General features: G+C 38.1%; 1 pseudogene; it reads left to right on the forward strand.

Annotated features, from left to right (window-relative positions):
- The first annotated feature begins 2,766 nt into the window (after nt 1-2,766).
- Nucleotides 2,767-26,314, forward strand: part of LOC148109149 (small ribosomal subunit protein uS15m pseudogene) — a 154,530-nt pseudogene continuing 130,982 nt past the window's right edge.

The raw sequence follows: 26,314 nt of genomic DNA on the forward strand, positions 1-26,314 counted from the left end.
ACTGGGATTACCCGCCCCCCCCCCCCCCCCCGACTCTGAACAATTGAGCTGAGAAAAGAACCTCCGGTGTTTTCTTCTGGGGCTTTGTGCTTCAATGTAGGGCATTCCCAGCCAAGCTTTTGTTTTAGAGAATGCTTCTCTAACTTTAATATATAAAAGCACCACCTGGGGATCCAGTTAAAATGCAGATTCTGACCAGTAGGTCAGAGTGAGAGTTTGCATTTTTAGCAAACGCCCTGATGAAGCCAGTATTTTGTCTCCTGCCATTCCTGCAGCTCCTCACTTTCAGCCTCCTCCTTCCGCCTCCCCTCAACACACACGCACACAGTCTACGCTTCAGGACAATTTTTCTCAGTATTTTGGCCTTTGCACATGCTATTTCCCAGCCTGCAATGCAACTTATTCTTTAAATATCAATTAAAATATTACCTACTCACGATGCTTTCTCTATCCCTCAAGGCTGATTTCGGGACTCCTATTAAGTACTCACTGCACTTTGTATGTACCCTCATTAAGTCACTCTTTCTTTGTATGGTAGTCATTTGTTTCCATGTTTCTTTTCCCACTAACCTATAAGATCATAGAAATCAAAGACCGTAGCTTTTCAACTTTGTAGCCCAGTTCCTTGTTCAGAAATGGGTATGACTATACATACTGAGAGAAATAAGTCTCTAAATGAACTATCCGTATTGGAAAGTATTAGTAAAATCAGATTTTAGCCCAAGACAAAAATAATTTTATTGCAACTAATCCTCTTGTGTAGGCGTTTCGTACATTAGTGAGCTCCCTGCCATCTGAGAGAAAAATAGACAGGGATAATATAAAAGGAAGTTCTATTTTGGTTGTATTTTAGTCATGTAATAGTTCAAGTCCCTTCCACTTATGAGATTCTATGATGTAAGATGACTTTGAGAAGGTTATTAGTTTTTGAAAGATTTCCAGAACATATAATACTTTCCTCCCAAACTATTTAAGAGAGGACTAAAGGAAATTCCTAATTGGTAGCACATAGAGAGAGAGCAACTCTATCTTCCACATGTTCAACTATGCTACTTAAGCCCCTGAAATTAATTCTGATCATCAGCATCTCTGTGACATACCTTCCAGTATAACCAAAAGTCTTCCAGCTCAGTAGAAAGACCCACATTACTATAGCTTCAAGAGACAGAATAATAATGTAGACAACCTGATTTTGACTTTGTTTAATGCTATTTGTAACTCCTGTAAAATCCTTGTACTTCAGATCAGTAAAAGAACTGTTGCCAGAAGAAAAATTAGAATTTACTAAATCACAGTCTCAAAGAACAAAAGTTACTCCCAAGAAACACTTTTCATTTGGAAATATTGCATTAAATCAATAATGGTCACTATTTGGCCCACCTTACAGAAAAACTGCTGATTTCCTTCCAGTGTGATACTTGAATGATATTCTTTAATCAGTCATAAGGTTCAAGAATAGCATGCCTAATTGAGCTGTATAAATGCATTTATTCAATAATCACACAAAAATTATTAAGTACTTACAAGTGCTATATATTGTTTAATGTCATGTGAATATATAAAAAGACACAGTTCCTGCCCCCCAAAGAGATCAAAGTCAATTTCTTGAACGGCAATACAGGAGCAATGAAAGTCTCCTACCAATTCAATGAAAGGCTATTTCACCGAACGAAAACAAAAATTTTTCTTTTACTTTTGCACTTACTTTTTGCACCTGTCACTATTTAGGTAATTGGATGTCTTTTCCTTTTAATAAGTGTGTGTATGTGTGTTATTTAACCCTATCTAGTGGTGGATATCTTAGCCACAGAGACTGACAAGTACAGAATCTAGGTGAGTTCACCACAGCCATATTTTTTTCAGCGCCAACGCTAAGGCAGAAACATGGGCAGAACAGATATAGGGTAAGGACAAACCAAACAGACCGAGAACAAATCTGCAATGAGTTGGAGAGCTAATCTTTGGTGAAATGGCTTTCGGAAAATTGTATTTTGGGAAGTCAACACTAGTGTCACCATTAAAGATCTCACCACGTAGTCAAAGGAATAAAGTGACAGAGTAGAAGCGAAGTCAGCAAAGTGTGGCCCCTGGACTAACAGCATCAACCTCACACAGAAGCATGTTAGAACGCAAATTCTCACGGCTGGCCCCGGATCTACTGACTCAGAATCCCTGAGAGTGGGGGCCAGCAATCTCTGGTTTAACAAGGCCTCCAAGTGATTCTGGTGATGGCCCATGTTTGAGAACCTTGCTGACACAGCCACATTTCTGAGCACTGTTGGGGCTCAGGTGGGAACACAGGGCTAATTAACCCAGTAGAGAACTCCAGGCAGGCTTTCCAAGCCAGTTAGCACCTGACTTTTTTTTTTTTTTTTTCCAATCACTTAATTCAGCTTCTCCTATTTCCTTAAATTCTGCTAAGGCTACTAAGAATATTGTGTGATTTGAATTTCTTCTCATCTTCCTTCTTTCAAGTACTTTTCAATCACTTAAAAATAATGAGAAACATAGGAAAATGGAATTTATGAGAAAAAATGGTGTTGACAGTATAGAAATAACCCGTTTTCCTTTAATGGGGCAATGGACAGAGCATGACCTTTAGGACAAATTGCCCTTGAATTAGGGTTATCGGATTTAGAAAACAAAATTATAACATGTCTAGTTACATTGCAATATTTAAAAAAAAAAAATCAATGATTTTGAACCCGGTCCATGCCACAAAAGGGACGGCAGCCCTGGTGCCAGCCCATGGGGTGACAAGTCACCATGCTGGGGACAGCATGGAGGACGCTGAGGTTGCTTCAGGCCCAAGCAGCGGTCCATGTCCCTGTCCTTGGGCTGCCTAGCGGAGCACGTGCCAGAACTCCCTCCCACCCAGTGGGGCCTTTCCTCTCCTTTTTGGGCTGTTATCCTTCTGGCCCTTGGAGGATATGCTGCCCAAAAACCAGTCCAGCCCAGCCAAGAAGATGACCCGCCCCCTTCCATGTTGCTCAGAGACTACCAGAACATTCCTGTAATTGAGAAGGTTGATGATGTCATGAGAAGACTCACCCTTGTCTTTGGAAATGGCCAAAACCAGAAAGAGAAGTTAAAAATCGAGCAAGAGCAGTTGATGGACAAGATCGTGGCAAACCCTGAGGACACCGACTCCCTGGAGGCTGGACTTGTTGCCTGGACTGTCAAGATTCGCAACTACGAGCACATGCAAAAACATCAAGAGGACAAAGCGCAGAAGCACTATCTGCTCATGAGCATCAACCACAGGAAAAAGATGCCCAAAACCCTCGAAGACCAACGATGGCATCTTCCAGAAGACCTGCAAGGAGCTGGGGGATTAAGTACACCTTTACCCTCTGTGCCACTGGAAAGCCCGCAGCGGAAGGCTCTGTGCATTCAGGTTTTCCAGGAGGTACAAAAGCTGAAGAAACAAAAAACAAAACACATACACACACGCACGCACCCCCCCAAAAAAAAACAACAAAAGAAAAACCCCCAAAACAAACAAACAAAAAAACGCCTTAAAAGCTGCAGCAAGCATCTGGGAAACAAGGCCAGAAGAACCCTGAGAGCCCTTCCAAAGGTGAACCAGAGTCAATCAAAGAAAACCAGGACATTTTATTAAAGTTCTACTTTTTAAAAAATGATAGAACTTTTAGCGTGAGGAGATCCCATACAATATTTGGAATTTACTTAAAGAAATTATTCATTTTTTACCTAAGTTCAGTCTAACTGCATGTTCTGTATTTTATCTGGTAATCCTGGTCGTCATAGACTCACTCACTTTTCACCTTAAATTGGGATTAGCAGCAGCCATTTATTAGGCAATTACTATTAGACATTATTCAAAGCATCTGGATGCATACTTATTAAATCCTCATATTTTTATAAAGTAGGTATTATTTTTCTCCTTATACATGTAGGAAGCAGGCTTAGCAATTGAGTCATCAAAGCTAGTGAAGGGAGAGCCAGAATTTAAATGCATCTCCAGCCTGATTCCAGAACCAAAGCTTTTAATGACCACATTCTACTGCTTAACCTAAATAGCAGCTTAATCCTCATGGAACAGTTTTGTTTCTTTGGGTTATTGTGAAAACCGATACGTATTGTACCTAACACAGTTTGTGGTAATTGGTAGATGCATAGAAATACTTAGTACTAACAGTTATACTCGAAATCAAGAAAACTGACCTCAAAATGTATTTGGCTTCAGAAAAATACATTTACTCCACTGTAACCACAAGGAATGAGTTTTGGGAAACGGACTGTGGCTTGTCTGGGCTGGTATGGATTTATGTTTTGGCCTGAGCTCATGAAGGACAGAGCTAAAGTTAAATAATGTGTATCCTCACGGAGAGTGGACTTTCTCCTCTCTGTGCATGCTGACAAGGAGTGTCCCTCCACAGAATGCCAGTCAGTGAAGAAAAAAAAAATGGCGCCATGAAGTTTTAGCTTGAATCCTGGATTGCTCTGAGCTCCCAAGGGCCACAGTTGTTCCACATGGATGAGAACTACGGTGACCATGTGGACAAGGTGTGGAAAGACCAAAAGGCCTAGAGCAAGATGAGAAGGGACACTAGCCATGGTTGTCTAAGGCATGAGACTTTATATGTCCTACTTCACTGGTTTTTCTGCAGATTATAAGAAGTGATGTATGTAAAATGCCTTGCACGGTACTAGGGAAGTAATAATTAAAAATCTACCGAGCATGAATTATCAAAATTACCGAAACAGGCAATTCCTTCTGCAAAAGGAACTTTTTAAAACAAGCGTCATGAACTCTTCCAAGTCACAGTTGTTTCAGTGAGACCCAAATAACAGATATGTATATACTTGAGTATTTGCCATCCTTAACCAAAAGAACAAAAACGCTTATTCTTACATCTGTATTAGCTACTATTTAGAACTTTAGTGGGTCTAAAATTAAACCTTACTTGCAAACTACTAAGTTAGCCTGTCATAATTTCATGGATGCTGTTGGAAGACATGAAACAAAGGACAGTTTATTACTCAGTGACATCACCAACCAGAGTATCAGCAATTTTTGCATTGCCCTTCAAGCCCCAATTCTGATGGAATGACAGGAAGAGGGCCAAATGTTATCTGCATATTTGGATTCACACAGAGGACTGTGTTATGGAGAGGAAGCTTGAGCCTAGAGAACCCAAATCTTTTTAAAGATTTTATTTGACAGAGAAAGAGAGAGCAGCAGAGGGAGAAGGAAAAGCAGACTCCCCGCTGAGCAGAGAGCTCTACCTGGACGCAAATCCAGGACTCTGGGATCCTGACCTGAGCTAAAGGCAGACACTTAACTGACTGAGCCACCCAGGCGCCCCGAACCCAAATCTTTTTAAATGAGCATTAAATGTGTCTCCCCTTCCTCCAGAGAGTGGGAGAGCGTTATGTTCATTATACTGGACAGTAAGCATGCCTGCTTCTACTTCAGGGAGAGATACTATCTTCCATGGTTATGAGTGAAAAAGCCCTTTGCTCTGGAAGGAAACACTGTTTCTATCATCCAACATCTCTGAAAACAGTCCAGGACAAAAGGCACCAACAGAAAGCAGGGAACCATGTGGCTTCTCCATGTTTTGCCATCGAGAGGCCAAACATGATTTTAGGTGGCTTTCCTTCGGACATAATTTACTGCTTGCATGCATGGTTTCAAGATATAACGGTGCTAAAAAGCATGCTTTATAAATTGTAGCCCTGGGTTCTGATTCTTCCTAAAACAAACATGTGAGAGAGATACGCTCCTTCAGAATATCTAAAAGAATTTTTAAACAAAAGCCAGCAAACCATATACCTGGCCTAGACAGCCAAATTCTGTTATAAGCTCTCAGTAACAGACTGTGTTTCTCTCATAGCTTTCATCAGTTATAATTAAGCGTTTGTTTACTTTTCATTTGTCTGTCTCCCTAGATTATAAGCAGTCTTTCACTGAAGGGCCTGTGTGTCTCTTTCACACACTTTTGAGTTAGCTAGCATGTCAAGTGACCTACAGTTAAGCATCTAATAAATATATGCCACAAATAGGTTTTGAATGTTAACTAAGTTGAATTATACTTATGATAGAATCAAATCTTATCACATTTTCCTATATCATATACTTTATCATTATCAAGACTTTCAAGAATGGAGTTTCCTAGAAGGCTGCATGGGGAAATGACCAAAGAGATAATCTAGGATTTCCATTTTACTGTATAAATATGGAAACTAAGGGCCAGTGATAGCAAATAAGTTATCCAAAGTCACACAGCAAGTATCGACGGACCTAGACTAGAAGTCGTTTCTGGACTCCTGGCTTCCTGCTCTTTGACCTATAATATTCCGTCACCTGTCCTTTCAACCTGTTCTGGCAATATTTGAAAGCACTTGTGTGTTTATCCTGCAGCAATGTGCTGTCAGGGCAAGAGTGGAGAGACAGGACTGTCTGCAGCTCCCTGCTAATATCCTCTAACTGTCATCACATGGGTCAAAAAAATATATTCTGCAACGTGCTTTCAGAGTTTTGAACATTGCCTGATGGTTTTTTGGAATGTGCTGGGGAAAGGAGGGATGACACAGTTTGGAAAGACAGATACATCTACAAATCAAAATGTCTGTAAATCTGCCAAAACCCAATTCCGATGACCCAGAGGGGCTTCTATTTTTTTCTATCTTGTTTAAATTGGCAAATAAGAAACTTTCGCTACTTTAATATGTTATAAAGCTGTTACAAGTTCGTCACAAAGGCATTATTGTTTAGAGCTGCCAGTGTTTTATGATAAAGAACTTGAAAGATTTTACTTCTTTCCAAGATTTTAGAAATTTCCTACACTAATCACGCTTTAAAAAAGTGAAACAAGGGTCTCCCCATTAAAGATCCCAGGAACTCATTTCTGTTTCCAATAACAAAGGAGTGTTTGATATTCTGCTTAACCTGCCCACTCCACAACATCCCTGTGATCAACTGTTCCTCCAAGAGCCAGGTCTGAAACAAGGACATTGCTTTGGAGGCAAGGTGCTCTATAAATGCGAAAAAATAAGTAAATGGATGGACTGGGTGAACCGCATAGGTTCTGGATTCGATAGAGGCAAGAATTTGGTTTTCAAATTTGAAAGAAACGTGGGACTGGTCTTAGTCTTCCGCCTTGGGAAAAGCTACCGAGATTTATTTTTGTGAACATAACACAATTCTCATTCTCATGCCGCCGCAGCTGTTGGAGTACCTGGGATGAGATTGTTTTATGGCCTAACAAGAGCAAATACAGGTCTCTCTTGCCTTATAGACTAAGTGGTTTTATACTCCTTTCTGAGCAATGAATCTAAGTTTTTAGTGAATTCCATGAAAAGATCTTTAGAATTGTAATGCCACAGAGCAAAAGTTTCTACCACAGGCTGAATGGAAAACTTTCAGAAAGGCCAGCCATCAATTTTCTGAGGCATGCTGGACAAGCAACACTCCTGCAATAGGTTTCCGAATCTGGTCTCCCGTTCTGTGATTTCTCACAGAGACACTGCTCTGATGCATTGAAGAGGACTTCAGTCCGTATCTTTACAGAGCTTCAGCTTAACTCCTCTCTTATGGAAGTGAGATTTTAGTATATAATAGGGTTACACTGTATTAGAACATTTTGCTGGTCAGTTTCACCATTAAGCTTGTCAGGGGTGAAATAGCCCCCCACCCCCACCTTTTTTTTTTTTTAAAGGTATAGAGGTATGAGGGTTTGATTCCTAGAATCACAATATTCTTTGACTGTTTTGGTTTGGTTTTTTTCCCCTTTGTCTATAGAAAAGAGAACTAATCGTCTTACTCTGTGTGTCTGAACTCCGGGCGTGTTTAGAAGCCAATATAAAAAAAAATCAAGTTTGCTTTGTGGACCACACCAAAATCAATTTCCTGGTTTGACAGTGAACTTCAGTTATACAAAAACATTGTCATTGAGGAAACTAGGCAAAAAGTGCATGGGACCTCTTTGTCCTATCTTTGAAACTACTTGTAAACCTGTAATCATTTTAAAATAAAAAGTGAAAGAAAAAAAAAAGGTTCTAAAGGTAAGAAATGGAGAGGAGAGCAACAGACCCGACTCTCCTCCACTGGACAACCCTACATGTGTGTTTATTAAACTGTAAAATGGAGATAGCATCGAGCAGTAGTAATAGCTAAATGAGTTGTTTAATGGCTTGTTTATGCACAGGCAATATGGCAAAATTAAGATCATGTCCTTTAAAGCCAACTGCCTGCACTCAAATACCAAGTCATACGATTTCTACGTGGGACCTTGGCCCAGGAATTTAATCTTGCCTCAGTAACTTGATGTGGAAATTTGGATGACGATAATAAGAGCACTTACTCTGTAAGGCAGTCGTGATGATTACGTGAATTAATATATGTAAGGTACTTACAACAATGCCTGGTCCTTGGCAATGCTACATGACTGGCAGCCATGTTGTGAAGACAGCACTCGGCATATAGGTCTACAAACATGGGTTTTCTTTCCTTGTCCGATTATGAGTTAAATCCTATAAGCAGCCCATTAAAAGTAGCCTAGAAGAATCAGGATATATTTATGGAATTCTATAAAGTGATGAGTGAACAGTCTTCCACTATACACAAAATATGGATGAATCTCACAAGCAATACTAAGTGAAAGAAGCAACCCGCCAAGTGTTTATTATAGGATGGTGGGTATGTAAAATATTGAGTAGGAATAATAAATAGAAAAAAGAAAGAAAGAAAGAAAAAGAAAATTATAAGCTTCACTTTGATAAAAAAAAAAATTTCAAATTCCCTCATATCACAGTATATCAATAAGTAAAATGTAAATATGCTTATTTTCTAATACATATTAAGTCTCAACTTTTCAATCCTAGGTAAGACCTCAAGTTTCAAAATACAACTGCTAATAATTTAACTACAAGTAGTATTTCTTGAAGTATAATTCACATACAATATCCTATTAATTTCAGCTATACGTCATAGTGCTTTAATATTTTTATATATTATGAAATGTCCCCCATGTTAAGTCTAGTTACCATCTATCACCATAGAAAATTATTATAGTATTATTGTTTATATTCCCTCTGCTGTACATTACACTCACCTAACATACTTTATAACTGGAAGTTTATAGCTCTTAATCACCTGTACTTATTTCACCCATCTCCCAAACCCTCCCTCAATCTGACAACCAACGATTTTCTTCCTGTGTCAGTCTCATCTGCTTTTTGTTTTTTTTTCAGATTCCATATGTAAGCAAAATCATACAGTATTTGTCTCTCTGACTTGTTTCACTATGTATAACACCCTCTAGGTCCATCCTTGTTGTGACAAATGCCAGGATTTCATTCTTCTTTATGGTGGAATAATAGTTCACTTAGGTTCATACCCCAAATAAAAAAGATCACTGGATGGTCTTGACAGAAAATCGGACACTGGAAAATGAAATATCAGTAAATTTTAATTTAGAGCAATAGAAACTATTCAAAATGAATGTGCACACAACTCACAGCTCAAAGAAATGAACAAAACTGCGGTGACATGGTCTAATATATGGTCTAATATACATATAACTGGTATTTAGAAGAGGCAGAAAAATTGCTAAAGAGGCAATGGTCAAAATATTTCCAAGTTTGATATTCTATACATCTCATATCCAAAAGGTTAAGTAAATCTTAAGGATGAATACAAAACGAAATATAAGAATGCACCTAATAAAATTGTTCACTATTATTGAGAGAATCTTGAACTCGAGAGAGGAAAAAAAAAAATCAATATTGACTCCACATCAGAAATAATGGAAGCCACAAGACAATGGAACAATATTTTTAAAGTGCTAAAACACAATTAAAGAGAAACTATTAACTTCAAATTCTATGCCCAGCAAAAATTATCCTCCAGAAATAAAGGCAAAATAAATCCAATTTCAGACTATCAAAAACAGAAAGAATTCATCAGCAGCATAACCTGCAACACAGAATATACTAAAGAAGATTCTTTAAGCTGCAGGAAAAGAATAGAAAATGGAAATTTGAATCTCTACAAAGAAATGAAGATACCTAGAAAGGTTAAATAGATAAATCCCAGAGATATTTGTTTTTTCATTGTTAAATTTCTATAAAATATCATTGTCCACAAAATATAATAATGATGTTTTTGAGAGCTTAAAACCTATTTATAGATAAGAATTCTAAAAACAGCATCATAAAGGACAGAAGGAAAAAAAATCCAAGTATACGCCCGTAAGGTTTTAATATTATAACGAAATGGTATATTATTTAAACATAGACTAAGATAAGGATGCATATTGCAAACTTAAGAGCAAGCATTAAGAAATATATCAAAGATTTTGGGGGGCTATTGTGGAAAAGGCAGAATAGGAGAATCCTAAACCCCCCTTGCTCCATGGACATACTGAGAAAACAGCTACATCTGTGCAACTAAATCTGAAAACTACCTGAAGACTGGCAGAACAGACCTTCCGCAGCTAATCATTAGAGAAGAGGCCACACTGAAAAAGGAAGGAGAGGCAGACACAGTTGGGAACCAAATCAGGGGCAAGACTAACCACAAAGAGGAGGGACACCACAAATGAGTCAAGGATCAGACTCCATACCAGCCACCCCTGACAGTGGGGACCCACACAGGGAAGACTAGTCCCCATAACATCTGGTTTTGAAAAACAGCAGGGCTTAACTTCAGGAGAGCCAGGGTATAATAGGAAATGGAGTTCCCACCCTTAAAGAACAAGGATAATAAATAATTTGGCTCAAGACACAGCACAGAAGAAGCAGTTTGAAAAGTGCCTGAGGTATGCATGAAGGAGATTTATCGGCTAAACTTAGGACATGTGCTGAAGGGGCAGGGAATTTCAAGGTATTTCTTCAGGAACAAAAATGCTGGCAGATACCATTTCTCTTCCACCTTCCCAGCCTAGATATCCAAACACGTGTAGGAGTCAGGTCTAACACTTTCTATCTACCTTGCTAGTACCACTACCCCACCCCCTTGGTACCCTTATAGACCCACCCATTCAACCTGACTACTTTGGTGGGCATCCCTCCAAAGTAGCTCCTGCAGGAACATGTTTGGTTCCACTCCAAAAGGATTCATGAGCTGGGGAGAAGGGGACGTCGTAATCCTCTACACTAGTATGCCTACAGTTTCAGCAGGGAAGCAAGGAGGGCTGTACAGGGAGCGAGTCCTGCCCACCAAAAAGCCCATGGCAGCCTTAGACGGGTCTCTCAACAGCACAGGGCCAAACCCTGCCCAGTGCACCCACAGCAGGTAAAGCAGGTCACCACAGCCAGTTGGGCCGAAGACAATCATGGCTTACACATTCCAGGGCACAAGGAGCCCACGCTACTTGTGTGGGACACTAGTGGACACACCTGGAGCACCTTACTCTTGTGACCAGGGGGAACTGGAGTGCATGGCACTACAGGACCTCTTCTACTCAAGGTCACTGCCTTCAAGACCAGGAGATATAGCTGACCTGCCTAACGCATAGACGCAAACAAAGTGAGTTTGACAAAATGAGGAGACAAACACGAGTTAAGCAAGTCCATCATTAGTAAACCAGCCTTACAAGAAATGTTAAAAGGAATTCTTTAACTGGAAACAAAAGGCTATAACTAGAAAAAAATTATGAGAAATTTCAGAGGTAAAAGCAAACACAAATCAGGTAGTAATCACTTCTGAAGCCAGTACGGAGGCTAAAATGCAAAAGTAAAATCAACTACATCTACAAAAATGTTTCTTAAAAGGGATATACAAAGTAAGACTTAAAATAGGACATCATATAAGTAAAACAGAGGGGTAGTAAAAATCTCGTGCTTTTAGAATGTGTTCAAAGTTAAATGACCATCGTTTTAAAAAGTACGGTCATACGCGTAGGATATTATACATGAACCTGATGGTAACTACAAGTCGAAAATATATAATAGGAAGGAGCCGAGGAAACAAGGAAACAGCGACTTTGAATGACAGACCAGATGGCCCTAACAGATATGTACAGAACATTCCATCCCAAAACGGCAGAGTACACATTCTTTCCAAGTGTACATAGAACAGTCTCCAGGATAGATATGTTACACCACAAGTCTCAGTAAATTTAAGAAAACTGAAATCCTATCAAGCATCTTCTCTGACCACAATAGTATGAAACTAGAAATCAACTACGAGAAAGAAACTGGAAAAAACACAAGACCCATGGAAGCTAAATGACATGATTCTAACAACCAAAGGGTCAACCAAGAAATCAAAGAGGAAACCAAAAAATATATGAAGACAAATGAAAGTTAAAATAAAACAGTATAAAATCTTTGGGATACAGCAAAAGCAGTTCTAAGATGGAAATTTTTAGCAATATGGGGCTTTTGAAAAAACAAGAAAAATCTTCAACAATCTTAACATTATGCCTAAAGGAGCTAGAAAAAAGAACAATGCTGAAAGTTAGCAGGAGGAAGGAAATAAAGATTAGAGCAGAAAAATGAAAGAGACAAAAAATAGAAAAGATCAAGGAAAACAAGATCTGATTCTTTGAAAAGATACACAAATTTGATACACCTTTAGCCAAACTCATCAAGAAAAATAAAACTCAAACACCTAATAAAGGAGGAGACATAATAAATGGCATCACAGAATATGAAGATTATAAGAAGATATTATGAACAATTACATGCCAACACATTGGACAACATAGAAGAAACGGATAAATTCCTAGAAATATAGTCTTCCAAAGCTGAATCAAGAAAAAAAATGGAAAATTTGAACAGATTACTAGAAATACTAAATCAATAATCAAAAAATTCCCAAAGGTTCAGGACCAGATGGCTTTATAGTTGAATTCGACCAAACATTTAAAGAAGAGTTAATACTTATTCTTCTCAAAGTATTCAAAAAAAAAAAAAAAAAGAGAAAGATTTCAGATTCATTCTATGAGGCCAGCATTACCTTGATAACAAAACCAAAGACACTATGAAAAAAAAAAAATTACAAGCCAATACCTCTGATGAATATAGACGCAAAAATCCTCAACAAAATAGTAGCAAACCAAATTCAACAATACATTTTTAAAAAATCATTCACTACAATCAGGTGGGATTTATTCCAGGGATGCAAGTATAGTTCAGTATTTGCCAATCAACGTGACACATCACATTAACAAGAGGAAGGATAAGAACCATGTGATCATCTCAATAGACACCGAAAAAGCATTTAGCGAAATACAACATCCATTGATGATAAAAACTCTTAACGTGGTTTAGAGGCAACATATCTCAACATAATTAAGACCACGTATGAAAAACCCATAGCTAACATTATATTCACTGGTGAAAAAATGAAAGCTTTTCCCCTCTGATCAGGAACAAGGCAAGGATGTCTACTCTCACCACTTTATTCAACATAGTACTGGAACTCCTAACTGCAGCAATTAGATAAGAAAAAGAGATAAAACTCATCCTAATTGGTAAGGAAGAAGGAAAATTATTAGTATTTGCAGATGGCATGATATATACAGAAAATGCTGAAGACTGCACCAAAAAACTACTATAAAATAAGACCCATGAGAAGTACAGGACAGGACATATCGCCAATAATATTGCAATAACATTGTATGGTGACAAATAATGACCACACCTATCATGGGGAGCATATTAAATAAGGTGCAAAATTGTTGAATCAATTTGTTGTACACTTGTAACTAATATAAAATTGCATGTTAATTAAACCCCAAAAATATATCAAAAATGTAGAGCTAATTAAAACTCTCATACGTGCATAGGCAAAGCTATGAATGCTGTTCAAAATGGGGATAGTTAGCTTTGTGGGAGTAACAAATAGAAAGGGCACAAGGGGAACTTTATGATAATATTTCAGTATCGTTCTGTTTCTTGTCTACAAGTTTATTACATTGGTATGTTCACTTTGTGATAACTATACACTTAAGATATGTATAGCTTTCCATATTTATATATGTATGTAAATACAAAAAATATAGAAAAATATATATCTATATGCATATGCACATATATATGTAGATGTGTATGTATATACATATGCAAAAGACAAAAAGGAGCCAAATAAGAGATTATCTTAGAAGCTATCATAACTGTTGCACTGCCCAACTCATAAAAAAATTCATACTATAGTCATTCTTTCTAAAGAGCGCCCCTTGGATTTGGACCTAAGTAGACTGCATGATCTTATGTGAATGCCATTGAGACAACTCTCCTATTAGAATTGCATTTCAAAAACATTTAGTCACCCTTTATACTTCAGAGAGCATCAAGCACAAAGAATGTTAATCCCAACTGCATTGAATTTGCAAGAAAACTCAGCCAATCCAGCTTTCCTTTAAAAAAATTCTTCAAAAGAACATTTATGAAATAATTTTATATTGAGTGTAAGGATTTCGGGGATAAATTTAATTGAAGTATAGCTGACACACAATGTTACATTAGTTTCAGTTGTACGACATAGTGATTTGACAAATCTGTATGTTATACGCAGAAGTATAGCTACCATCTGTTACCACACAATGCTATTTCAGTATCATTGACTATATTCCCTTTGCTATACCTTTCATCCCCATGACATACATGGCATAACTGGAAACCTGTACCTCCCACTCCCCTTTTCCCATTTTGCCCACCCTCCCACTCTTTTTCCTCTAGCAACCACCAGCTTTTTCTATGTTTATGGGTCTGTTTCTATTTGGTTTATCAGATTCCATACATAAGTGAACTCACATGGTATTTGTCTTTCTGTGTCTGATTTATTGCACTTTGCATATTACCCTCTAGGTCCATCCATGTTGTTGCAAATAGCAAGAGCTCATTCTTTAAGGCTGAGCAGTATTCCATTGTATATGTATACACCACAATATTCCATTGTGTATGTATACACATCTTTATTCATCAATGGATACTTCAGTTGCTTCCGTATCTTAGTTATTATAAATAATGCTGCAATAAACAGAGGAACATTTTTTTGAATTAACGTTTTCATTTTCTTTGGATATTTGTGGTCTGTACATTATTCTTATGATGACTCCCCTCATAATTGCATAGATTGCTATAATTGTCCAGATATTAATTAGGTCCTAAGACTTTATGTAAGAAATAATGCATGTCTGTCACAACCTTGTTCAAATACCACCTCCTCTCATAAGCCTTGCTGGATTCCCCTGAGGCAGATCTAATTGTTTCCTAAAGCATCCCTAGCATGTTAATACAACCTTCTATTAAAGCACATGTCCTAGTGAATAGATGTTTCCTTCGCTAGACTGTTTTTAGCCATCTTTGTATGCTCAGTACTTAGTACACAGTCTAGCACATGGCAAGGGCTCAAAAAATAGTTGAAGGTGAAAGGAGAGGTGAGGGGGGTGGAAAGACAAAAGGGAAGTAGAGAAAAAAGGTTTTCTTAATACTAGAAAATTAGGGGGAAGATATTCTTGGGTGAAGATGAAACCGGTTTTTTGTCCGGCAAGCTTTGATTTGCATCCATTGTCACAAAGTAAATTAAAACCCTTCAAGGTCATTTCACAGCAATGACTGTAAATACTTCAAAAGTATTAATCCGGTGTTAGACTGGTGCTTCATGTCCTGCTCTGCCATATGAATCATTTTCCTTATGATTGGAGGACAGTAAAATATTTTACAAATATTATCTTACCAAATGAGTATGTGTAAAAATTGTCCTCGGGGCTTCTAGTGACAAAAGAGTATGCACACCAACAAAATAAACATGCTTTCCCAACCCTCAGGCAACATTTTTCACTCCCTTCTCTGCTTCCAGAGCACATTATTCACTATAATATAGTAATCAGCACATGTTGGAGTCTGTTTATCTCCCCTGCCCAATTGTATTGTAAGCTTCTTGAGGACAAAGACTGTCTTTTTATCCCCAGTTTCCAACACTGGGACTGGAACATGGTAGATATTCCATTTAACTCTTGAATGATTAAATGAATGAGCAAACATCTCATAATACTTATATTTGAATAGATTTTAGATGTCCAGTTATCCTAGCTGTCTGACATCCAACCTTAGAGGCACTTCCAAAGTAAGAACAGAAGAGTTGAGTTAGCTCCTGACCATGTGGTGGCAACAGCACAATCAGAAAGGCGGCTTAAGTCTTTCTCAGTATCCTAGGAACACTCAAATCACCCTGTGGGAGGAAGGTGACTGCATGATCTCTAGTAATATCTAGCAATAGTTTTATTTTCATGTGAAGCCCAGTAATTTCAAGATGTTTAGAGACCTTTGAGCTGAGAAGTAAACCAAGAAGAGAAGAAAAACAGAAGATAGATGGAAAAAAAAAAAAGTTTTCTAATTAAGCACAAACATATGCTAGGTACCATGTTAGGTGCTCAGGATTCAATGTTGAATTAAGATGTGCTCCGTGGCATGGCTCACATATTATTTGGATCTGGGAATCCTTAAGTATCTCCTGCTACAATCTCAAAATGTTCTCAGAGCAAGAAAAAAAAAAAAAACTTAATATTAACCATTGAGAATATAGCAATTTAATGTTCAATGTTGTTATTTATTTAGCTTTAAAATCCCGTAAAATGTACTCTTAATTTACCAATAGTTAAATAAAGAAAGGTCATAATCACAATTTCACTCCCAAACTGCTCTTCAGAAGAAGAGTAAGAACTCAGCAGGATCAGAGACAAAGCTGTTTCACCCCCCACACGGTGAAATCACAAAACACAGAACAGAGCCTTGGCAGTCAGCAACACAAGTCTCGCATTGGGGTTTTGATAAGGGGATCAGATTGTGATCAAAGCAGTTATGTGGACAATTGCAGGGCAATGGAGAAGAAAACGAGGAAGGAATATTCTCATGAACTCATATGATAACATTACCAGAAAGGAGCGTAATACATGTGCTGCACGGGGGACAACTTAGGGAGCTCCAAAACAATCCTGAAAAAATAAAATTAAATATGCCAATAAAGAAGGACACTTATACAACATAATTGCAATCTGAAGATGAATTTTGAAATTCTACATATTAGATCTTATTTGAAAATGCCAATTGTCCGTTTATCAAAGGAACTTTTCCAGTAGCCCTAATTCTCCAACATGTTATATTTTAAATTTGCTAGCATTTTTATTGAAAATAAGTGTAAAATGCGACCCAAAGTTCTTCCTGTTTAGAAAAACAAACCTATTAAAACCTCAGTTAATTATCATTTGGTATATTTGCTCATGTAGCAAATATGAATGCACTGCAACATTCAATCTTTATGGTAAAAAGCACAGTCTAGGATATGGATGAGTCCTATAGGGTCTCTCCCCTCAAAAATTTCCAGTAAGAGGCATTATGTCTACATAAGTGGGTAAAATAAGGTGAAATATTTCTATGTTCTAAGAGAGCTCCAGAGAAAATGCCATGGGATTTTAGGGGGTAGAAACACTGCATCCAAATAAAGGCAAAAATGCATCCGAATTTTTTGGGGAAAAATACATGTCCTGTCTAATGATTATCTATAGAACGGAAACAATAATGCCTACTTTGCAGATGTGTTATATAGATAAGAGTGCACATATGCAAAAGGTCTCAAATATCAAACCTATAATTTATATCCAATAAATGAACTAAAACTTTAGCTTCTGAGGATTCACTGCCAGTTTTTATTCAGACCCTTACTAAAAATCTTTAGTAATATTAGTCTACATTCTACCCTTAGGAATAAGTGCTTGGTGACAACTGTTTATCAATAATAAGCTTAGAGTGCCCCAGTCTTTATCCTTCTTACTCCATTTCTTATTCTGCCATTCATAAGTGGAGATCAGGAGTTCATGCAAATGCTTTAAGGGACCAGGTGGGTCCTGTAATATGTGAAACAATCTGGAATAAAACAAAAAGTAGTGGTATCTTAGCAAATTGGAGAGCAACTGTCTCTTCCAAAAGCACTCAATTTTAAGTTCCAAAGATTTAAAATGCTAGGCTTCAAAGATTCAGAGAAATTCCTCTCAAGACTTCCAGCTGGTATTTTGTAGAAATTAACAAGCTAATCCTAAAGTTCATATGGAAATCAAAGGATCTAGACAGCCAAAACAGTCTTGAAAGAAAACAAAGCTGGAGAATTTGTACCTCTTGATATCAAAACTTACTGCAAAGCAACAATAATCAAAGCAATATGGTACTGGCATAAGGATATCCTATAGATCAATAAAATAGAGTTGAAAGTAAACCCTCCTATTTATAGTTAACTGATTTTATGGTCAATTGATTTTTGACACACGTGTCAAGACAATTTAATGTGGAAAGGTATTGGAGCAATTAAATATCCATATGCTAAAGAATGGATTTGTCCCCTTACCTCACACCATATACAATATTAACTCAAAATGTATCCTAGACCTAAATTCAAGAGCTAGAAATACAGACAAAAATCCTAGAAGAAGCAAATTTTTGTGAACTTGTATAAGTATTTTTTAGATATGGCATCAAAAGCTTAATGGATAAATAAAAATAATGACTTTGTCAATATTAAAAACTTCTGTGTTTCAAAAGATACCACCATGAAAGTGAAAAAAGACAAGTTACAGATTAGGAGAAAATATTTGCCAATACTGTGTCTGAAAAGGGATTTGAATTCAGAAAAAAAAAAAAACAAAACAGGAACTCTTTCACCTCCATAAGAAAACAAATCAATTTTAAAATACACGCAAAAATTCAACGGTCATTTCACCGAATATATGAATGCCCAATAAACCCATGAAAAGATGCCCAATATCATTAGGAATTGTAGAAATATGTATTAAAACCATGAGTTATGATTTCACACCTACTAGAATGGCTATAATCAGAAATAGACAAAAACCCGTGTTAATGTGAATGTGAGTAAACTGGCAATTTGAATGTTCAATGATACCACCACTTTGGAAAATAGCTTGGCAGTTTAATTGGTTTAACATAGACTTACCATATGACCCAGTAATTCCACTCCTCGGCAGCTATGCAAAGGAAATGAAACATAGGTCCTTCTAAACTTGTATATAAGTAGCAGTTCATAGCAATATTATTCATAATAGAAAAAAAAAAAGGAAACAACCCAATGTCCATCAACTAGGGCAATGGATAAACAAAATCTAGTATATCCATTCAACGAAATAGTATTTGGTAATAAAAAGGAACCAAGTACTGATATCTTCTACAACATGAATAAACCTCAAAAACCATACGCTAACAAAAAGAACACATATTGTATGATTACAGTTATAGGAAATGTCCAGAAAAAGTGAACCTATAGAAACAGAAAGATTTGTGGTTGCCTGGGGTCGAGGGTGGGAATAAGGAGTGACTGCAGACAGACACTAGTATTTTTTATGATGGGTGATGCCAATGTTCAAGTTAGAGTCCAATAATGGTTGCAAGACTCTGTAAATTAAGTAAATGTCAATAAATAGTATAGTTAAAATGGTTTAATTTTAGGATAAATTATAACTCAGTTGTTTAAAATAAAACAAACAAAAAAAATACCATACTGGCCAAAGGCTTTGGTCTCCATTCTCCCCTCATGCACCCATCTTGGAACTCCTGAATTACAAAAGGTTGAATGTAAATATGCTGAATCCCAGATTCTCCCTAGGAATAAGTGATAATACATACTTTTGTTATTTCTATTGGTCAGAAATGGAGTCCAAAGCAAAGTGTACCAATGGCCAAAGCTGAACAACCAGGTGCCAGGTTTGGTCCATAAGTGGAACGAAAGCATGAGAGATAAGTGTTAAAAAGCAGTTGACGATGGAGATCACAGTGAAGTTTATTTTAGGAGAAACTGGAAATCAGATTTCCAGGAAACCAAGAACCCGATTTGGAGTCAATTTCAACAATTTCTGACAAACTATACTAAAGGTCTTCCTTGTTGCTATGCTGGTGCTCTCTCTCACGTTTTCTGCAAAAGTGCAGGCTCTCGTCAGGAACACCATAAAGATACTTCTTATACTCTGCGTCGTTGACTATCTCTGTATCATGCTCCAAACTCCCCCCCCCCCACTACACAGGAACACACATGATTAAAGACTCCCCAAGAGTAGGGACCATATCTTATTAATTTCAGTGCATGATACAGGTTCAAATGCCTTTGCCCTTAAAACTAAGAACAGGAAGCCAAGAGTACTTTAATAGAATCCAGTATTTCAGACAAAAACTAGTTTCTTTTGAAGCTTGAACACATACTAGATATGGGACCTTCAGGGGTCATATGGACCCTCAGTTTCCTCCTCTCTGTCATGTGGATAATGGCATTATCTCTCAGGGCTTTGGAGAGATCTAAATGGCAAATCTTAGGTCAATCATTTGGCATTTGGTGCTTAATAACCGATGGCTATTTTTTCCCTGAAACTTAGGACTAAGCCAGAGCCTCTCTGAGTCAGTTACCCTGGAGCCTTAGTATCTCAGCACGCCCTATGCTCCGTGGTGTTCCTGCAGACCCCGTAGGCTGGGCTGGGTCTTAAGAGGAGTTCCTATAGAATATTCCAGGTGTATTAGTCAGCTAGGGCTGCCTAAGAACAAAATACCATAGCCTGGGTAGCTTAAACAGCAGAAATTTTCTCACAGTTCTGGAAGCTAGAAATCTGAGAGAGTACCAACATGGTTTGGTTCTGGTGAGGCTCTCCTGGCTTACAAATGACAGATATCTGTGTCATTACAGGGTAGAGATCTGCCTCCCATTCTCTTCTTGTAAAGCCATAGTCCTAGTAGATTAGGGTCCCACCCTCATGTAACTTTACCTTTTAATGGCCCTGTCTCCAGGTACCATTACACTGAGGGGGTTAGGGTTTCAACATACGAATTTAGGAAGGACACAGTTTAGTCTATAGCACCAGGGAAGGCTTATTTAACCACAGAATATGGGCACAGAGCTGGTATACCTGGTGTCGAATTAAAGACCCTGATTATCTTCCCTTTACCTATCACCATTCCATTACCAGGTTGTTGGGTTGTTTCCCCCCCCCTTACTGATAAAGCATTTCAAAAAACACAAAATTTGATCATGAAAAAAATCATATTGGCCCCCAATGAGACCTGAAAACTCCCAGAGTCCATCCTGAATGCCGTTCTTCCTGCATAAGGCAGGTGGTCTCCTAGGCTTCATGACTCCTTGGTTTCTCCTTCTGTGCTAGACACCAGTCAGGCCCCTTTCAGTGGACCCTATGGTGGCTTCATGTTAAACCAAAAAACGCTGACTCTCTTAACCTGGACTTCTTCCTCCAGCTACTTCCCCATGCTTACTCCTAAGCAACAGGCAGAGCCTCCCTTACACAGACAACACCCTGAAGGCCCTACAAGGGAAGAATGCCAGGGACCTAATGTTTGTGTCCCCCAAAATACATATGCTAAAACCCTAGATGGAGGTGGAATCTTTGTGAGGTGATTAGGTCATTAAGTGGAGCCCTTAGGATCGGATTAGTGCCCTTAGAGGAAGAAGAGGCCTGAGAGCTGGCCGTTGATAACTACCAAGTTTATGGTATTGTTATAGCAGCCCAAACTGATGAGATAAGGACCTTGAACAAAGAACTAAGATTGAGTTCAAGAGTTGATTTGTGGGGGCGCCTGGGTGGTACAGCGGTTAAGCGTCTGCCTTCGGCTTAGGGCGTGATCCCAGCGTTCTGGGATCGAGTCCCACATCAGGCTCCTCCGCTATGAGCCTGCTTCTTCCTCTTCCACTCCCCCTGCTTGTGCTCCCTCTCTCGCTGGCTGTCTCTATCTCTGTCGAATAAATAAATAAAATCTTAAAAAAAAAAAAGAGTTGATTTGTGTATTAGTCAAAATTTTATAGGCACAGGGTGGAGGGGAAGATGAAGGCAGAACCCAGAGTCAGTCATGGTACACTATGTATAGGCACTTTATACACATTACAGAGTTTCCCTTAACCAACTACCATCCGTTCTCGTATTTATCAATACAATACCCTTCTCCTCAGTCTTTCAAATCCTAGTTTTTCAAAAGCAATTTCATAGCAGTTATTTCACTAAAGTATTTATTTATTCTGAAAACTATTATTTTATAATTGAATTTTCATGATAGATTTGTTAAGAGCTGGGGTTTGGAGCCTGATAGACTTGGCCTTATACCCCAGATACTCACCAGATATTTCTTGGAAAAATTATTTAACCTCCCATAAAATAGAGTTAGTCACAGCTCTCTCATAGGGCAGTGTAAGAATTAAACAAGCTATTATTTTGGGTGCTTATTGCATGTCCTGACTCAATACAATGTAGCTTTTAATATTGTTAGGATAAGTGACTAGTCCAGGGTCACAGATAGCAGAGAGGAGTAGAACCCTCTGTGTCCCATTGTAGTCTTCCACGCTATCCCTCTTTTCTGTAACTGACAGATCTCTTGCATTCTAGGCTAAGAGATGAAACTGTTTAGCAAAGAGCATAAACATAAGCATAAGTGAAGACAGGGCTCTAATCTTGTAACCAGCATTTGCTAGCTCTGTTCCCCTGTCCAACTCTGTGCTCAGTTCTTTTCATCTGTCAAATGACTGACAGAATATGTGTTCCAGTTCCTTAAACATTGCAGGTGCTTTCAAAATGTTGGTTGCTTGTATTTTGCCTATTTGATGATGCCCATAAGAGATTCCACAGCTCAAGTCACCCTACTTCATGACTATGTTCCCTCTCTCTGCCACTCTCCACACTAAACCTACTTTGATAGAAGAGTCAATTGTAAAGAGCAAATTTAGAGTACAAATAACATTTAGTTGGTTCGTGGCCCATTGATCTCACCCTTTTAGTTAGCTAGAATAGGGCTTTAAAGTGATCTCCATCCAATTTCTAGCTGCCATTTACCAATAGGTCAGAGCCAAGATACAAGCTGAATCATATTTGGCTAACTCCAAGTTGGTGTTTCATCCATTCCAAGTGTATACACTTTCAAGACATTTCACAAGTCGTGTGTGAAGGTAGCAGGGGATTACCAGCAATGGTAGAGAGATGTAGGAAAGTAACCGGGAAGATTTCTGGCACAGTGAACTTTCTCTGGCAGGCAACTACAAACGGTTCACTAATGGATAGACAGAAGGTATCTGGATTTTCAAAAACAATCAAAACTCCAACAAAAGCAAATCCCACGATATCTCAGAACATCTACATGAAGGAGATCAGTGGAACAGATATTGGCAAATCCAAAGGAGAAGGATTATTCTAGTCAAAGTTCAGAACACTCAATCCTGCTCTCCCAGGGTCACCACTGTCAAAATTGTGTTAAAACTGAAGCTGCTATCACTTCACTTGCCTCACCTACTGGAGCCGAAAGGAACTTTAGATAAGTTATCACTTTACTACAATAAAGAGGGTATAAATATGTCAGTTTCTCAGATTTGAAATGGATCTTAGAAACCACCAAGTTGAAACCTAACCATCTCCCCAACCTTGCACTTACTGCAGACATCGTTTCTACAGCCGAGAAAATATTCAATTTCTCCTGCAGACTTTAATAGGAGCTCAGTTCTCTAATAAGAGTGAAGCACAACTGAAGTGCAAAATATAGCTATTATTTGGGTCATCCAAAATCTGCAGGAAGACAAAAAGCACTGAATTAAAAGGTTGACCTTGGGCAAGTTACTAGACCTTCCCAAGACTTAGTTTTCATTTTAAATTTAAGATATTTGAGTACTCATCTCTGGGGCTTGTGAAGTTTAGATAAGATCATATACATGTAATAATATAATGTTTGACATTGTAATTTCTCAAATGTTAGCAATTCTCTTAAGACTAAAGTTTATTTTTCATATATGTGATAGAGACTTGAACAAAATGAAGGTTTATAATGTACTTCCCAAATTCCCAACTAAAAGCAAAGGTGGTTCATTATAAATATTTTTACAATGTTTTCTCCCCACTGACAGGTTATAAAAATTAGATACAAATGGTTAGCCCCTCTGTTCTTACGTGTATGTATGTATGTATTTTAATTACTATAAAAAATGGCTACCACTTAATGAGCCCCTGCTTTGTGCTGGGGCTTTTTCACACATCACCTAATCCAATGCTCACAATAACTCCATGAGGTGCTACAATTCAGATGAGGAGTCTGAAGTTTAGGAAGTTAGGTAACTTACATAAGGTCATCCAGCCAGGTTTCTGGCTCTCATGCTCCCTGTACCTGCACTAATGTCTTTTGTGTTTATTCCTAAAAAATGCCCTTGGTTTATGCAACAAGAGCCAGGCTCTAGGAGGCTGGAAATGAAATTGTACCGGTGTTTCAATGCCTGCAGCCTGTAGCGATTCTGAGTAAGATTGCGAACTTCATGGAGAACTGGTAGCTTCGGGAAGAAGCTGTCAATCTCAATTAAGACATCACAGTGTCAGATGAGGAAGGTACTACCATGAAGCCTATTGTTGAGTGAGTGTCAGGTGAAGGCAGTACTAATTACTGCATGATCCAAATATGTCTATTTCCTACTCCTCTCAAACTAAGGTCACCAAGTTATTATGGCATGGTGGTTTGCACTATTTTGGATTCCGCCAAGTGGCAGGTGGCCTGACAAACATGCAACTCAGCATGTTTTGTTGGGTCCCCACAGCTGTGCTGCCAATCAGTTCGGGAGGGCTGCAAGTTAATGCTAATTAGCTTCTGTTGATCTGCATATTCCAACAGCCTCCCAGGATTCCCATTTTGATATGCAAGATTGCCAGTTGGGTATGTGATTGAATTAAGAAGCAAAAAAGATTTTATCTTCCATGCAGGGATTTGTGGGTCTGAATTCCCAGCAGAGGCTGTTACCCTTCTGGTTCATAGTTGGCAGCTCTGGCCCCCAGCGTGGGCGCATGGGCTCCAGGCTAGAGGGTGCTGCCACCTTGCTTATGAAAACAAAAATGCTGCCCTAACCTCCTAGCACTATTAGGAGTAAACATTCTTTCCATCTGGTCTGTGAACTAGCACTGGCAATTTAGATGGGCAAGGAATTTATAGTTTTCTTTTCCATTTGGTTCAAATCTGTTTAGTTCAAATCACCTAAACACAAATACATCAATAATGAAGAATTCTTTCTTGAGGCGTGCAAAGAGCATGAATTCCAAATGGGCACTTCCAAACCCATTGGCTGTCATTGGATACACTGCTTTACCTTTCTGGACCTCAAGTTTCTTCAAATATGAGGATAGGATGCTGTGCTCGAGTCCATTACATGGAAGAAGGTACAGGACAAAGACAGCAAAATGTTTGACACATATTAACCCTTGGACGTTGTAATGTATTTTTGAAATCAATTGTTTAGTTAGACAGCTATCCAGTGGGCGCTCTGTGTCAGCACAATGCATATGGCTGGAGCTTCAAATATAAATAAGATTATTCATTTCCCTCCAAGAGAACATAGTAAACAGACAATTACAATGGGATAAATAAAGTCCCTTCCAACAACAGTATTCTACAATTCTAGTTTTCCTTCCCTTCTGCTAGGGTTACAAGGAAACACCCCAATTTTCTGGCTCTTAATGGCTTTGTTTTCCTGGGTATGTTGCTTAACTTCTCTGGGCCCACATTTCTCCTTCTGTAAAAATAATGCATACCACAGAATATCATCGAGTCACTTACATGAAATATTGCTTGTTAAAGCTATGGACACATAGTAGGTATTCAGTAAATAGTATTTTCCTTCTGCTTTTCCTTTCAATGGATATTATTGGAATCACATCACTTCAAAAAATTCTGGGGTGAAGGACAAAGGTAGAAGAAAAAGAGGCGGAAGGATTTTAGCCATGCTAGGAAAGGAACTCAGCAGGAAACTGCACTATAGGGGCTGATGTATTTAGATTTTGCACCTGTATTTCATCAGGGCAATGAAAATATGATCTCACTGGGTAAACATTACAAAAACAATTTTCAAAAGTTTAACTTGGCTGCAGCCTTAGAAAGTTCTGCTTCCCTGAAGTGATTAAACAATATTTCTTGGAAAACATTTGCTAAATATAATTGTGAGGGAATTTTTCTTTCTTTTTCTTATTGTTGGATTTAGGAGGCCCAGTTGGATTTTTGTAGGAAAAGTTACCAGTGTGATTGCTATATTTCTATTTTACATTAATCACATTTCGTATATTTTCATATGTGTGTGTATAAATATGTATGTCTCCATTTCTCTATGTATATGCATAGAACGCATGTGGGAATGTGTCTATGTGTAGTGTATGCATATAAATGTTCATCTATATATACACAAATTTGAGAATTGAGTACATGCATACACATATACATGTGTTTTATAATATGGCATCTATATCGTTCACTTAGGTGTTGTAGTGGTTAAGAGCAGAGATTCTGAAATCGGACTTTCAGAATTCGAATCCTAGCTTTATCATTTATT

This window comes from Ursus americanus, chromosome 12, assembly GCF_024610735.1.
Source record: "Ursus americanus isolate L20-20 chromosome 12, mUrsAme1.1.p, whole genome shotgun sequence".
Taxonomy (NCBI): Eukaryota; Metazoa; Chordata; class Mammalia; order Carnivora; family Ursidae; genus Ursus; species Ursus americanus.